This window comes from Dipodomys merriami, unplaced genomic scaffold, assembly GCF_024711535.1.
Source record: "Dipodomys merriami isolate MVZ:Mamm:240054 unplaced genomic scaffold, mDipMer1.0.p SCAF_5, whole genome shotgun sequence".
Lineage (NCBI taxonomy): Eukaryota > Metazoa > Chordata > Mammalia > Rodentia > Heteromyidae > Dipodomys > Dipodomys merriami.
Window position 1 is genome coordinate 57,531,930 of NW_027206068.1, and position 14,389 is coordinate 57,546,318.

Here is a 14,389-nt window from a genome sequence, read left to right on the forward strand (position 1 = left end):
AGGGAGGAATGGCGTGAGCAGGCTGAGAACACTAAAAGAGAACTGCAGGAATCCCACAAATGGGAGGAAAGAGAAGTACAGGAATCCCACGAACGGGAGGAAGCTAATCAAAGAATAATACAGGAATTGAGAGACCAGGTAGAGAATACACAAAGATCACTAAAGGCATTCATGGAATCCATTAACAAAGAGCTGAAGGAAGTCAGGGAGACCACAAAAGGAATGCTGAATGGAACCCAACAGAAGGAATGGGAGTCCAAAGAAACCATAACCAATCAACTAAGGGATTTGAGAACAAACACTGAACACCAAATTAAGGAAGTAAAGAAATTCATACAAGACCTAAAACAGAGCTTCAACAAAGAACTTGAAGCCATCAAAGCTGACCAATTAGAAGGAAAAGAGATAAAAAAACAAAGTAGAGAGTCTTGATAGCAGGTTAGACCATGCAGAAGATCGAATCTCAGGGATTGAAGACAGCCTAGATATTATAGAGAAAGAACATACAACCATCCAAGACAAGTCCAAGAAATATGATAGATCTATCCAACACCTGGAAGACACCATCAGAAGGCCTAATCTAAGGATAATGGGTGTAGAGGAGCACCTAGAAACAGAAGTTAATGGTCTAGGAAATTTGTTTAACAGGATCCTAGCAGAGAACTTCCCAAACATACAAAAAGATAGGCCTATTCAGATACAAGAAGCTTTTAGAACCCCAAATAGACCAGACCAGAATAGGACATCCCACTGTCACATTATAATCCACACAGGATCAACTCAGACCAAGGAAAAGATCCTTAAAGGAGAAAAGGGTAATCACCTATAAAGGGAAACCAATTAGAATCACCTCAGATTTCTCAGCAGAGACAATCAAAGCAAGAAGAGCCTGGAATGATGTATGCCATGCCCTAAAAACAAACAACTATCAACCAAGAATACTGTACCCAGCTAAATTGTCCTTCATAACTGAAGGCCAAATAAAAATCTTCCATAGCAAAGAAAAATTGAAACAATACATCTCCACCAAACCAGCCCTACAAAAGATTCTTAAAGATGTCCTACACATAGAAAACCAACAAGACAGCAATAAAGGCCAAGAAACTGCACCCATACTGAGAATCCAAGAACCATAGGAAGAACCCAGTTTTTCCAGCCCCCAAGAAGGTGGATAACATGGCAGGAACTCCCAAATACCTCTCAGTCTTATCTCTTAACGTTAACGGACTGAACTCTCCAATTAAGCGACATAGATACTCTAGTTGGATTAAAAAACAAGACCCTTCTATCTGCTGCCTGCAGGAGTCACATCTTGCCCGTAAAAACAAACACATTTTCAATGTTAAAGGCTGGAACAAAATCTACCAAGCAAACAGCCCCCATAAACAGGCGGGAGTTGCAATCCTAATATCAGATAAAATAGACTTCAAATTAAAATTCGAGAGAAGAGATAAAGAAGGTCGCTACATACTAATTAAGGATCTCTCCTTCAGGAGGATATTACAATTCTAAATATCTATTCGCCAAACAATGGAGCACCCAAATTTATCCAAGAAACACTACTTTCCCTCAAATCCCATACAGATCCAAAGACATTAATTGTTGGGGATTTTAACACACCACTCTCCGCACTAGATAGATCAACTTGGCAAAAACTCAACAGAGAAACCGCAGATCTAAACAGCTGCATAGATCAACTAGACTTAACAGACATTTACCGAACATTTCACCCAGCAGCATCAGAATACACGTTTTTCTCAGCAGCACATGGAACGTTTTCTAAAATAGACCACATTTTAGGCCACAAAGCAAACTTGTCTAAATTTAGAAACATTGAAGTTATACCTTGCATCCTCTCTGACCACAAGGGAATAAAATTAGAACTCAACACCAAAAGCCACCAAAGAAAGTCCGGTATCACATGGAGGCTGAACAACACACTGCTGAATCAAGAGTGGGTCATGGAAGAGATTAGAAAGGAAATTCAAATGTTCATGCTATTCAACAAAAATGAACACACAAATTACCAGTTCCTCTGGGACACAGCAAAGGCAGTACTCAGAGGCAATGTTATAGCTCTGAGCTCCTACATCAACAAATTGGAGAGATCTGAAACTAACAATTTAATGACACATCTAAACCTCCTTGAAAAAGAGCAGCAAGATAAACCCCAATCCAGTAGACAGAAAGAAATAATCAAAATTAAATCAGAATTAAATGAATTAGAATCCAAAAAAACTATAAAAAGAATCAACAGAAAAAAGAGTTGGTTCTTCGAAAAACTTAACAAAATTGACAGACGCTTAGCAAATCTTATCAGAAAAAGAAGAGAACACACCCAAATTAATAAACTCAGAGATGAGAATGGAAACATCACCACAGAAACAACCAAGATTCAGAATACTATAAGGGAATACTTCTCAAAACTTTATGCTAATAAGTTTGACAACCTGACAGAAATGGACCATTTCCTAGCAAATATTGACATGCCAAAACTAAACCAAGATGAGTTAAACTATCTTAACAGGCCCATATCAAGCACTGAAATAGAAACAGCAATAAGAGACCTCCCAGCTAAGAAAAGTCCTGGACCAGATGGTTTTACAGTGGAATTTTACAAGGTCTTCCAGCAGAGCTCACACCAATACTCCTCCAACTCTTCAATGAAATTGAAAGAGAAAGCTCACTACGGAACACATTCTATGAAGCCATCATAACCCTCATCCCAAAATCAGGCAGGGACTCATCAAAGAAAGAGAACTATAGACCCATTTCTTTGATGAATATTGATGCAAAACTTTTCAACAAAATTTTGGCCAATCAACTTCAACAAGTCATCCAAAAAATCATACACCACGATCAAACAGGATTCATTTCAGGGATGCAAAGCTGGTTCAATATACACAAATCAATTAATATTATTCATCACATCAACAGGAGCAAGAATAAGAACCACATGGTTATCTCTATAGATGCAGAAAAAGCATTTGACAAGATCCAACACCCCTTCATTATGAAGGTTTTGGAAAAATTAAGAATCCATGGAACATTCCTCAATACAATAAAGGCTGTATATGACAAACCTACAGCCAGCATTATACTCAATGGTGAAAAACTAAAGCCATTTCCTCTTAACTCAGGAACAAGACAAGGATGCCCACTCTCTCCACTTCTCTTCAATCTAGTATTAGAATGCCTAGCTACAGCAATAAGACAAGATGCAGACATAAAGGGGATCCAAATAGGGAAAGAAGAAATAAAACTCTCCCTCTTTGCAGATGACATGATCTTGTATTTAAAGAATCCCATAGACTCCACTCCCAAATTACTCAAGCTGATTCAAAACTATGGCAAAGTAGCAGGGTATAAAATTAACCCCCCAAAATCAATGGCTTTTCTGTATGCCAACAATGAGAAAAGTGTGGCTGAAGTTAGGAAAGCAACTCCATTCGTAATAGCCCCACAAAAAATAAAATACCTAGGAATTAACTAAAGAAGTGAATTACCTCTATGATGAAAACTTTAAAATCTTGAAAAAGGAAATCAACACAGAACTAAAAAAATAGCAAAACCTCCCATGCTCCTGGATTGGAAAGATTAACATCGTGAAAATGTCAATACTTCCCAAGGCTATCTACAAATTCAACGCAATACCTATCAAAATTCATATGGAACAATAAAAGACCCCGAATAGCAAAAACGCTCCTCAACGGAAAGAACACTGCTGGAGGAATATCAATACCAAATTTCAAACTCTACTATAAAGCCATAGTAATCAAAACAGCTTGGTATTGGCATAAGAACAGACTTCAGGATCAATGGAATAGAATTGAAAACCCAGAAATGAACCTACAGACCTATAGCCATCTAATCCTCGATAAGGGAGCTAAAACAATAGAATAGAAGAAAGACTGCCTCTTCAGTAAATGGTGCTGGCAAAATTGGTTAACTACATGTAGAAAACTAAAGCTAGATCCTTATATATCACCCTGCACCAGAATCAACTCCAAATGGATCAAAGACCTTGAACTCAAAGCAGACACTCTGAAAACATTACAGGATGGAATAGGAGAAACCCTAGGTCTCCTTGGCTCAGGCTGAAATTTTCTGAATAGAGACCCGGAAACACAACAAATCAAAGAAAGGTTGGACAAATGGGATTGCATAAAGTTGCAGAGCTTCTGCAGGGCAAATGACATAGCTAGCAAGATCAATTGAAAGCCCACAGATTGGGAGAAGATCTTTATTAGCCATACAACGGACAAGGGTCTTGTATCTAAAAATATACTTGGAACTCAAATAATTAAATCCCCCAACAACAAATCCTCAAAGAAACAACTGCCCAATAAATAAGGGGCAAAAGACTTAAAGAGAAACTTCTCTGAAGAAGAAAGAAGGATTGCCAATAGACACATGAAGAAATGTTCAACATCCCTAGCCCTAAAAGAATTGCAAATCAAAACAACATTGAGATATCACCTCACCCCAGTTAGAATGGCAAAAATCAAGAACTCTCACAACAACAGATGCTGGAGGGGATGTGGACAGAAAGGAACCTTACTTCATTGTTGGTGAGAATGTAAACTTGTTCAACCACTTTGGAAAGCAGTATGGAGATTCCTCAAAAGACTTCACATAGAACTCCCCTATGACCCAGCAATCCCACTTTTGGGCATTTACCCAAATGTTTACAAACAAGACCACACTAAAGCTACCAGCACAACAATGTTTATTGCAGCATTATTTACCATAGCTAAGATATGGAACCAACCCAGATGCCCCTCAGTAGATGAATGGATCAAGATAATGTGGTATATATACACAATGGAATTCTATGCCTCCATCAGAAAGAATGACATTGCCCCCTGTCTTAGGAAATGGAAAGGCTTGGAAAAAATTATATTAAGTGAAGTAAGCCAGGCCCAAAGAAGCATAGGTCCCATGGTTTCCCTTATTTGCAATATCTAGTATATGTATGAGTCAAGCGGAAAAGGTCAGATAATGTGATGTCAGGAAAAAGAACCCTTACATATATGTATTTTAATGTTTTTTCTTTCATACATGTGTTTCTAATGCATTTATAAGATTATCTCTTTGTTGCTTTGTTTGTCCCTCCCCCACAGTATAACCCCTGCTTTCACTATATTTGATGTCAGTATAACTTGTGGAGGAGATGGGGAAAAACCAGTTGTTTAAGGATACAGGTGGACCTGTTGCAACAATGAGAAGTACAAGTTGTCACGTGAGATGTCCAAAACGAGCTTTACATCCTCGGTGCGGGGGGGGGGGGGGGGGGGGGGCGCGGAGGGGAAGCGGGGGAAGGAGAAGGATTGGGATTGGGGGGTGGGGGAGGCTGGGAAGGAATGTGAAGGGTAAACAAAACAAAGGAGGAGGCTGCAATGCTTGGTAAGAAATGTACGCATTATCCTGCCCATGTAATTGTAACCCCTCTGTACAGTATGTTCACAAATAAAATAAAATAAAATTAAAAAAAAGAAAATACAAAGGAGCTTGGTAAAAACAAACAAATACACAAAAAACCATAAACTCACTCTCCATGAGATGGAGCATCATTTCTCAGTTGTGAGGTTTGGATTGGCTCTTTGAAAGAATACCACTCTAGAATATCTCTAGAATATCAAGTTCCCCCCAATCCAGGTTATTCATTTTGCTGTGTTATTAGAAGGTGTTTTACATCTCTTCAAAAGTTCAAAATTGTTTTTGCAGAGTTCATGATCGAACTCTTGCCAGGAAAATGCTCTTCCACAGAGTTAAGTCCCTAACCCCACTTTTAACTCAGAGACAGACTTCCAGAAGCATGGGCAGGGGAGGAGCTGGCTTTGGAGCCAGGTGGTAGAAGATTATTTTGCGTAATATATTGCCCATCAAAATCTCAATGGAGCATTTTACAGACATTTAACAAAGAAAGATGTTAATAAGGGGGTAGATCTTACATTAATTGTTCTTTCATCATGATAAATAAATAGGCAATCATGTAAATGATTATTGGAAGCAGTAATAGAGGCACTTTTGCAGGTAATAGATATACTAAGGCTTGATTGTGGATTCTTGGGTGCATATTTATTTCCAAACTCAACATGCTACACACCTTCAGCATGTACAGTGTTTTGCATTGCACGTATACCTTGGTGGACTGTAAATGTGTAAAGAAAATACATTTGAAAATAATATATGAGGAATGTTGACTTTAAAGATTGCTAGCATAGAAAGAGAACTCATTAAGATTTCCCTGTGGATCACAAACAAGGCAGCATGATTCTATTTTAAATGTGAACCTGAACTTTTTCAAAAAACAAGAATACTTTGGCTTTATTTTGTAGTAACAAAAAGAGGACAAAGACAAGGAGCAGTCCATAGATTCTAAAGTCAATTATTGGGTACCTTCTTCTCTTCTTCTTCAGTGCTTTTTTGTGTCCTCTAAAAGCAATAATGGTAATACTTACTTTGAAATGTTCAAAAAAGAACATGAATGCCAAGAAATAAGTACCACCTCCATCTGTACTCATATTTTAGCATTTCAATTTTTTGAGAAGTAAAAAGAATTCTGAAGAAGTCACCTGAACAATAATGATGATTTTAAATTGGTACTTAATGCAAAGGCAAAACTGACATGAAGGTTATACCACAAACTAAACTTGCATTATCCTGCAATTTGCTTAATAATTAATCTTTCTTTTTGCACTTTCATGTTTTGAAATATAAAAGTTCTCTTGCTTAATCATTATAGAATCAAACAATGACTTTCTTTGTTAATTACCATTTTCGTGACATATGTGGCCATCCTTTCTAGAATATATTTCATTTGTCTGACACCTTCTCTTATGGTAATTCTTTTCAATGAGTGGAGAATCTAAGTTAGTATATTTGCAGGAGAAAATATCACAAACTTTCTCTCAGTTCTTAATATTCCTCCAGGTCCTATTCCAAGATCATTTCCTTGTCTCCTTGCTTCCTTATTCATTAGTCACATATTAGTTAATAAGTGAAGCAATAAACATTCATTTCAAACAATCAGATGTACACTAGGACAAATTAAAAATTAGATGACTAAAATTGATGCTGTTAATGATCTTGTATATTTATAAACAATTAAAGGGAAAATCGTAAGCCCAGGAATATTTTTTAAATCATTTTAGGAATATTCTCCACTTTATTACTACCCAGTGAATTCATGACTATATAATTACCATGTTATCTATTAATGTATATATAATCAGCTATAGAAAGTTTCTTCGGTGTAAGTAGTATTTAGAAAATTTTGCTGGGTTCTGGTGGCTCACGCCTGTAATCCTAGCTACTCAGGAGGCTGAGATCTGGGGATAGTGGTTCAAAGCCATCCTGGGCAGGAAAGTCCATGAGATTCTTCAATAACCACTCAGAAAACTGGAAGTGGTGCTGTGGCTTAAGAGTTAGAGTGTTCGCCTTGAGCTGAAGAGCTGAGGGACAGTGCTCAAGCCCAGAGTTCAAGCCCAAGCCCAACAAAAAAGAAAAGAAAAGAAAAGAAAATTTTTCCTGTAAGACATCAATTTGCATAGAAGAACGAAATGTAGTGAGTAGAGCCAACCTTAAAAGTGGAGTTAAGAAGAAATTTTAGATATATAAAATGACAAGAAATTTCAACTACAATGTAGAGAAAAGCTAATGAAGTAATCATTTGAGAAGATTTTTCTCTTGTATGTCCTTAACATTTCCATTTGAATCCATTAATTGTATTCTATTTTCAGTACTGTGGTGAGTGATTCATAAGATAACTGAAAACAAACATGTACCCTTAGCCCCAGCAATAAATGTAAGTGTTTAGAATTAGCATTAATGGAAAATCACAAAGTTATTGTTTTATCAGTTTGTTTCCATTGTGAGATATGACTTTATAGACATTCACTTTTGTTATCAGAGCAGTTTCTTCTAATAACTCAATGTTTTCTCTTCAGTTTCTGCATTTACTTATCTTGTACCATTTCTAATTGTTAAAAACATACAACTGGATTTCCATAGTATGTTCATGTTTTAATGGGTAATATCTAGTTGTAATCAATAATTTAAATACTTTTAAAACATTCTTTTGGAAAACATTAATTAATTGTATGAAGTTTGCATTTCTCATATTTTTAATTCTGCCTTCCTAAATGTGTAACTAAAATGAGATGCATTAATCATCCATGTTAATCACTGTTTGCTTCATTTTCTTTATTTCATTATGTTTAGACTATCTCACATCTTCTTTCTCTTCTAACATGTTTTAAAACAATTCTTACTAGCCAGGGCTAGTGGCTCATGTCTGTAATCCTAGCTACTCAGGAGGCTGAGATCTGAGGAGCACGGTTCAAAGCCAGCTCAGGTAGGAAAGGCCATAAGACTCTTACCTCCAATAAACCACTCAGAAAACCAGAAGTGGCACTGTGACTCAAGTGGTAGAGTGCTAGCCATGATCTGAAGAGCTGATGGACAGCACCCACACCCAGAGTTCAAGCCCCACGGCCGACCAAAAAACAAAACAAAAAATCATTTAGTATACCTGAAAAAGTTCCTAAATTTTGATGCCTTCTATTCATGGATAAGTTCTCTCTCTCTTTCTCTCCTGTTTTCTCTCACCTGTCTTCTGTCCTCACTCCCTTCTTCTCTACCCTGCCCCTTTTCCCCTTTCTTTTCTTCCCTTTCCCCTGTTCTCTTCTGTGTCTCTCCTCTTCTTCCTCACCAAAACACTCCTAAAGTTGAAGCTAGGTTATGACCAGAATGAGAGAAGACTGTTTCCATTGTCAGAGGTAAGAGTGGGGAACAACCATGGGGAAACCTAGGCAGGAGGTGATGTTGGTACTCTAAAGTTGAAGCTAGGCTATGACCAGAATGAGAGAAGACTGTTTCCATTGTCAGAGGTAAGACTGGGGAACAAACATGGGGAAACCTAGGCAGGAGGTGATGTTGGTACTCTACAGTTCTATGCATCCATGTCCTTCAAACTCACCTCAGCTGGTCTAAGGACTATGCATAGTCAGGTTCAAGTCTATGGTCGCATTAAGCCCTCATTTGATTTTCATCCAGATGCCTAACACACATCCTAGCCTTCCCTGACTCATGTCTATAGAAAGCATCCACTTTGCCCTCGCCTCCCACTGTACAGAGATAGCTGCGGTTGAGAGGTTTTTAGGAACAGTACAATTGCTGCCCTCATGGAAGTTAGGCCTTTGTTTAAGAGGCAAAATTCCCACCCCAATTCTCCATATTTTTATTATTACATCTTGTTGCTGCCTCTAATATTGTTTCTCAGCATGGTTTTCTTTTTTTTTTCTTAAATCAGACTTTAGCTCTTGAGATCCTGATCATCTTAGGAAAAATCTCCCAAGTCTAGCTAATTCTTCTTTCCAGAAAGCAAACAACCTGACCCCCTCACCTACTCACTTTTCATATGCAAACAAACTGATTCTGTTCCATACAGAAGACATAAATCCTGTGTACTAAGAAAAACCTAGATGACATATTTCTAGGTTGGTTTGTCATAAAAGAGAGTATTGATTGAAAGAGCAGTTCCTCAAATTATTGGAAGTAGATAGTTTACAAATGGACCTCCATTATCTCTATGAACTAAAACTCTTCAAGAGAGAGAATGACAGATAGTCATGGAAGAGTTAAGTAAGTCCATCCTATCTGTCATTTTCTAATATCGTAGAAACATACTTTAGTACTATCATTAGCATAAATCAATGTACCATGTTTATTATCTGTGGAGGAATGCTTTCCATATCGTTTATCGCTGATGCATTTTTAAAAAGATTATTTTGTTTTTATTTTGTTTTTCTCTCTTCTTCTACACATGAAATTTTTAATTCATAAAACAACTTGATCATCACAAAAGACATATCATGTGTAAACATTAAAAAATCTCAATGAAAGACATATACCATGAGCTAATTTGAACCATAGCATTTTAAGCATATACATCTAGGTAGAATAACTTTGTCTCCTTGGGCCACATTTTTTCTCCATAGAATATATTTCATCATAATTACTAATTTCTCTCCATAGCTCTTTAGAAACTCTATCTGCAGCTTAAAAGTGTTTACACAGAATTAAGCTCTTAGATTCAGATGAATTATGAGTACTATAATCTCCATTTCATGTATGATGGCATTAAAATCTTTATGCTAAAGTTCATTTATCTTTTATGAAATATTCAAGCAAAATGTGTTATGCGCATAACAGATTAAGATTTCTGCCCTGGATGAACTTATTTTCAAGTATGTATATGCAAATACAAAAGAACAAGCAATATACACTAATAACAATAAATCTAACACACAATATATACTGTGTCAGTAGTTGACGAGTGAGTGTTAAATGAAAACAAAGGGAAAAATAAGGGAATCAGAATGGGTTAGAAGGAACGTATTTTAACTTGGATGTCTGGGTCAGTTTCATTTAGAAAGTGAAATTTGATTGAAGGAGATGTGTGCACAAAACCAAGCAAAATATCAGGGAAGGTTTGGAGTATTCTAGCCAGAAGGAACATTTAGAACAAAGGCTCTAAGAGCATCACTTGGTTAAAAAAATGGCAGAAGGTCAATATAGCATGGGAAGGGAGACCCAGGAAAGGGAGGTAAGAGATAAAATAAGACAGGAGGGACCAACAGACACCAACATATGGCAGAGTTGTACATGAGTACCCTTGCCAATTAAATTTTTAAAAGTAGAGGTTGTAAAAGATATTGAGATCAAAAGTAGTTGTGCATGCATAGAAATTAAAAGTATGTAATGAACCATGTTGATATTTTGTAGAGTTGAAGAAATACCAAATTTAGCTAGATACCATATGGTCCCGTGGTAAAATCAGCTATTGGAAGATAAGTATTGCTAATATGGAATGCAGTTAACAACATGCAATGCTATCCTTTTTTAAAATTTTGAAACAGTGGGCTGGGATGTAGCTCAGTGGCAAAGCGCTTGCCTAGCAAGTGCAACGTCCTGGGTTCGATCCCTAGTACCAAAAAAGAAAAGACAAAACAAAAAAAATTTTGAAACAGTTATCTTTGTAAATTTCATAGCCTATTAATAATGTTTGTATTTCATGCCTACTAGCTCATTAGTATATGAATTTCTATGTTGATGATATGGTCACCTTGTTCTTAATGTTAGGGCTGTATTCAGTTTTCACTAAGTCAACAGGATACATCTGGCCAGTTGTGTCAGAATATTTTTCTGAAGGTGGTAGGATTCTTTCTTCTCTAGGTTTTTCTGAATGCTGATTTATTTATTAGATTTCAAGATTGTAATGATGAAAATGCAAACCAGTCTTAGTCCTGCACGAAGTTACTTTGTAAGTAGATTCAGGATTAGATTTAAGATTTCTGTGTTTATATTTTCATTCCAAGTACTTTTCCATGTATTTGATGCTTTGTGTATTTATATGAAAAAAAGCTCAAACTTGCAACTTCAATTATGTGGCAAATGAGTAATACAATGTGGTTTTCACAAGCTACCTTGGATTTCCATTTGCATCTTAACTTTTAATACTAGTACACCAACCTCCTTGTACTGTAAAGAGAAAGTTAAAAAAAATCTCTGAGTGTGTCAGGTTAATTTTATTATTTTAACTGTATAGTTTCAACATATGGCTCACATTGCTTATAATAATGGGTTTTGCTTCTATTTGGAAAAACCTGATGATTTTTTTTATTGGAACCCTGACATCTTAAATAGGAGAGTAGAATAAGATAAATATTATGCATATAAAATGGCACCTTTCCATTTCTGGTGAGCTTTTACTATGGATGTTCCATACAATGTAGCCAATAATTAATCTTGCTTTGTTTTGGCTGTGTTACTATCAATTTGCCATTAGTGTTAAATTTTTCTGGTGTGCTCTTCTATTTGGTGGGCGCTGCCATATATGTTTCTTTAGTTTTACGCTTTTCATTTGCTTCTGTACCAATTATATCTGTTTATGTTGTCCCATTGCCAGTGGGAAATTTCTGCTGCCTTAACTCAGGGTTTACTAGTTTGTTGAAGATAGGTAGGACCATTTCCCATTATTCTTATTTTAGGTCTTAAGCAAATTCATATCTCTGGTTTACAGGAATGTCATTTTTCTAGTATTTCTGCCCATTCCTTTAAAGTAGATAATTTTTATTGTGAAAATACAGTACATAGGGGTTACAATTACATGAACAAGGTAATGAATACATTTCTTTATTTTATTTTATTTTATTTTATTTGTGAACATACTGTACAGAGGGGTTACAATTACATGGGCAGGATAATGCATACATTTCTTACCAAGCATTGCAGCCTCCTCCTTTGTTTACCCTTCACCTCCCTTCCCAGCCTCCCCCCTCCCCCCCACCCAATCCTTCCCCCCCTCCCCCCACCGACATTGTAAAGCTCGTTTTTGACATGACAATTTGTACTTCTCATTGTTGCAACAGGTCCACCTGAATCCTTAAACGACTTGTTTTTCCCCATCTCTTCCACAAGTTATACTGACATCAAATATATTGAAAGCGGGGGTTATACTGTGGGGGAGGGACATACAAAGCAACAAAGAAATAACCTTATAAATGCGTTAGAAACACATGCATGAAAGAAAAAAAACATTAAAATACCTATCTAAAGGTTCATTTCATTGTTGCCTCTTTTGTTTTCCCTTACCATCCCTTCCCATCGGCCCTACTCCCACCCCCCAATCCCCCTCCCCCTTCCCCACCCCCCATGGCCAAAGTTGTAAAGTTCCTTTTTCGACATAACTTCTTGTACATCGCATTGTTGTAATGGGTCCACCTCTATCCCTATTTAAACAATTTATTTTTTCCCTTTACCTCCTCAAATTATACCAACATCAAATACAGTGAAAACAGGGGTTATGCCGCGGGGGAGGGACATAAAAAGCAACAAAAAAAATAATCTTATAAATGTGTTAGAAACAATCGCAAGAAAGAAAAAAACATTTGAATCCTTATCTTGGGGTTCATTTCGCCAAATTTCAAGTTATCTGACCATTTCTGCTTGTCTCAGACATACTAATTATTGCAAATAAGGGAAACCATGGGACCTATGTTTCTTTGGGCGTGGCTTACTTCACTTAATATGATTTTTTCCATCTTTCCATTTCCTAACAAATGGGGCAATGTCATTCTTTCTGATGGAGGCATAGAATTCCACTGTGTATCTATACCACATTTTCTGGATCCATTCATCTACTGAGGGGCATCTGGGTTGGTTCCATATCTTAGCTATGGTAAATAATGCTGCAATAAACATAGTTGTGCTGGTAGCTTTAGTGTGGTCTTGTTTGTGATCATTTGGGTAAATGCCCAAAAGTGGGATTGCTGGGTCATAGGGGAGCTCTATGTGGAGTCTTTTGAAGAACCTCCATACTACTTTCCAAAGTGGTTGAACAAGTTTGCATTCCCACCAACAATGCAGTAGGGTTGCCTTCTGTCCACATCCACTCCAGCATCTGTTGTTATTAGAGTTCTTGATTATAGCCATTCTGACTGGGGTGAGGTGGTATGTCAATGTTGTTTTGATTTTCATTTCTTTTATGGCTAGGGAGGTTGAGCATTTCTTCATGAGTCTATTGGCCATCTTTCTTTCCTCTTCAGATAAAGTAGATAATTTTAACACTCTAGAATCAGGGTTATTTTTCTTCCTCTTTGTTTTTTTTTTACTTCAGTTAACAGGAAAGATTATTCACATGGACCTCAGATCAATGGTGTTTACATTCTGTCCCTTTAGTAAGAGCTTGTGACTTGTGTGAACCCACTCACTTATTATAACAGCCTATCTCATAGGTACCACATTGGTCTACCCTCAGTTACTAACCTTGTGTCAAAAATTTTGGGAGGGGAAACAAAGAGTAGGCAACAATGCTTGATAAGAAATGTACTCATTATCTTGCCCATGTAATTGTAACTCCTCTGTACGGTATTCTCACAAGCTTTGATTGAACTCATGGTCACAACTTGTAACTTAGCTCTATCGTGTTCCATGCACTGTGTAGGCCAATCAGTGCTTCAATTTCATCTCTCTTTGAGATTAGTGGATGAATGGTGAAAGGATTGAGGGACAAATACTCCATGTATATGTGTGATAAAGGAAGTAGGAAACATGAATTGACCAAGGAGCAGGGACAGAGGGGATGGGAAAAATGATGGAAGCAGTGCTTCTGATTAAAAAAGTACTGAACACATCCATGGACATCTTAAGTTTTCTTTGGGCAACCTTTTACTTTTTGAGCTGTGGAAAAGAAAAACAATACACAATATACACAGGAAAATATATTAGAAATGTCTGTACAACTTGTGGGGGTGGGGGAGAGGAGAAAAAATAGGAGAAAAAAAAAGGGAAGGGGCAGCAAGTCTGACAAGAAATTTACTTA